Here is a 3,260-nt window from a genome sequence, read left to right as displayed (position 1 = left end):
ATGGGGAACCGGGGAATGGAGGACCTGATCCCGCTGGTGAACCAGCTGCAGGACGCCTTCTCCTCTCTGGGGCAGAACGCCAACCTGGACCTGCCGCAGATCGCGGTGGTGGGCGGGCAGAGCGCCGGGAAGAGCTCCGTGCTGGAGAACTTCGTCGGCAAGTAAGACGAATCCAACGCACCCTGCATGGATTTAAATCTGTTTCATGATGAAACGGCGGAAATCTACGGAAGCGTAATGCATTCACTTGAGAAAAAAAATGTGCCCTGTTTTTCTGAATTAATGAGATAATTATCTCAGAATTCTGAGAAAAGTTTTCATGGAAAAAAAATAATTCTGCTCTGTTTTTCTGAATTACAGGCGGGACATGTTGGAAGCAAAGATGTCCCGCCTGTTTAGTTGAATCCAGTTTTATTTGTAAAAAGCAAAATAAAACTGGATTCAACTAAACAGGACATGTTTGCTTCCATGAAATCGAGCTCAAGTAGGAATGAGAGCTTCTCTTGGGATTTTGAGATATCTCATTAATTCAGAAAAACAGCAGAATTTTTTTTTTTTTTCCATGAAAACTTTTCTCAGAATTCGGAGATAATTATCTCGTTAATTCAGAAAAACAGGGCAAAAAAAAAAATTCTCAAGTGAATGCATACGCTTCCGTAGAAATCCACATTGTGTTCGGGATGTCAGGTGTCTGTTGCGACCCGCCCGCCCGGCCGCTGGCAGGCTGGTCTGGAGGATAAATCCAACCTACAACCAGCAATGATAGCCATCTATTAAAATAATAAAAATAATTATACAATTACATTTATTTATTAAAATAATAATTCTACAATGACACTGTCATCTATTAATATACTAAAGGTGATTCCAAAAATAGCCTAACTATAATGACATCTGTTAAATATTGTAGTATCTATCTATCTATAAAAACCTGATTTCTCCAGTATTCAGGTTTAGGCTTCACTACTGAATAGCACAACATATCATACAGATAAAGTTATCATCTGAACCCTGATGGAGGACTGGCAGAGGATCAAAAGAGGAACTGGTAGAGAAACTATTGGAGAACTGGTAAAGGACTGGCAGAGAGACTGGTAGAGAAACCGTAGAAGAACTGGTAAAGGACTGGTAAAGGACTGGCAGAGGGACTGGTAGAGAAACTATTGGAGAACTGGTAAAGGACTGGCAGAGGGACTGGTAGAGAAACCGTAGAAGAACTGGTAAAGGACTGGTAAAGGACTGGCAGAGGGACTGGTATAGTGATTGATAAAGGACTGATGGAGGACTGATACAGAACTGGTAGAGCAAGTGGTAGAGGGATGACAGGACTGGTAGCAGGACTGATAGCAGTTTGGTAGAGGGACTTGTAGAGAAACCGTTGGAGAACTGGTAAAGGACTGGTAGAGGGACTGGTAGCAGACTGGTACAAAAACCGTTGGAGAACTGGTAAAGGACTGGTAGAGGGACTGGTCGTGAAACTGGTAGAGAAACCGTTGCAGAACTGGTAAAGGACTGGCCGAGAAACCGTAGAAGAACTGGTAAGGGACTGGTAGAGGACTGGTATAGGGACTGTAGAGGGACTGGTATAGGGACTGTAGAGGGACTGGTATAGGGACTGTAGAGGGACTGGTAGATAAACCGTTGGAGAACTGGTAAAGGACTTGTAGAGGAACTGGTAGAGGGCCTAGTAGAGAAACCATTGGAGAACTGGTAAAGGACTGGTAGAGGGACTGGTAGAAGACTGGTAGAGGGCCTAGTAGAGGACTGGTAGAGGGACTGGTATAGTGATTGATGGAGGACTGGTACAGAATAGGTAGAGCAAGTGGTAGAGGAGTGATAGAGGACTGGTAGAGGGACTGGTATAGTGACTGGTAGAGAGACTGGTAGTAAACTGGTAGTGGGACTGGTAGAGGGAGTAATAGAGGGACTGGTGTAGTGACTGATAAAGGACTGATGGAGGACTGGTACAGAACTGGTAGAGCAAGTGGTAGAGGGATTGGTAGAGGACTGGTAGAGGGACTTGTAGAGAAACTGTTGGAGAACTGGTAAAGGACTGGTAGAGGACTGGTAGATGGACTGGTAGCAGACTGGTAGAGGAACTGGCAGAGGAACTGGCAGAGGTATTGGTAGAGGAACTGGCAGAGGGACTGGTAGAGGAACTGGTAGAGAGACTGGTAGCAGAGGGACTGGTAGAGGGATTAATAGAGGGACTGATATAGTGACTGATAAAGGACTGATGGAGGACTGGTACAGAACTGGTAGAGCAAGTGGTAGAGGAAAAACAGAGGGACTGGTAGCAGAGGGACTGGTAGAGAGACTAATAGAGGACTGGTAGAGAAACTTTTGGAGAACTGTTAAAGGACTGGTAGAAGACTTGTAGAGAAACCATTGGAGAACTGTAAAGGACTGGTAGAGGAACTAGTAGAGGACTGGTAGAAGTACTGGTAGCAGACTGGTAGAGGGACTAGTAGAGGACTGGTAGAAGTACTGGTAACAGACTGGTACAGAACAGGTAGAGCAAGTGGTAGAGGAATGATAGAGGACTGGTAGAGGGACTGATAGCAGTTTGGTAGAGGAACTGGTACAGGACTGGTAGAGAAACCGTTGGAGAACTGTTAAAGGACTGGTAGAGGGTCTGGTAGAGGACCTAGTAGAGGGACTGGTATAGTGACTGGTAGAGAGACTGGTAGTAGACTGGTAGAGGGAGTAATAGAGGGACTGGTATAGTGACTGATAAAGGACTGATGGAGGACTGGTACAGAACTGGTAGAGCAAGTGGTAGAGGAATGACAGAGGACTGATAGAGGGACTGATAGCAGTTTGGTAGAGGGACTGGTAGAGGGACTGGTAGAGGACTGGTAGAGGGACTGGTAGATGAATTAGTAGAGGGACTGGTAGAGGAACTAGTAGAGGGACTGGTAGAGGGACTGGTAGATGAACTAGTAGAGGGACTGGTAGAGGGGCTGGTAGAGGAACTGGTAGAGGGACTGGTAGAGGAACTAGTAGAGGGACTGGTAGAGGGACTGGTAGATGAACTAGTAGAGGGACTGGTAGAGGAACTGGTAGAGGGACTGGTAGATGAACTAGTAGAGGGACTGGTAGAGGGACTGGTAGATGAACTAGTAGAGGGACTGGTAGAGGAACTGGTAGAGGGACTGGTAGATGAACTAGTAGAGGGACTGGTAGAGGGACTGGTAGAGGGACTGGTAGATGAACTAGTAGAGGGACTGGTAGAGGAACTGGTAGAGGGACTGGTAGAG

At 46.1% G+C, this 3,260-nt stretch overlaps 1 pseudogene; it reads left to right on the top strand.

Moving 5' to 3' along the window:
* The window catches only part of LOC139919361 (dynamin-1-like), a 43,897-nt pseudogene continuing 40,637 nt past the window's right edge, over nt 1–3,260 (top strand).

The sequence above is a fragment of the Centroberyx gerrardi genome, chromosome 8 (assembly GCF_048128805.1).
Source record: "Centroberyx gerrardi isolate f3 chromosome 8, fCenGer3.hap1.cur.20231027, whole genome shotgun sequence".
NCBI classification, from domain to species: domain Eukaryota; kingdom Metazoa; phylum Chordata; class Actinopteri; order Beryciformes; family Berycidae; genus Centroberyx; species Centroberyx gerrardi.
This window is presented reverse-complemented; position numbering and strand designations above follow the sequence as displayed.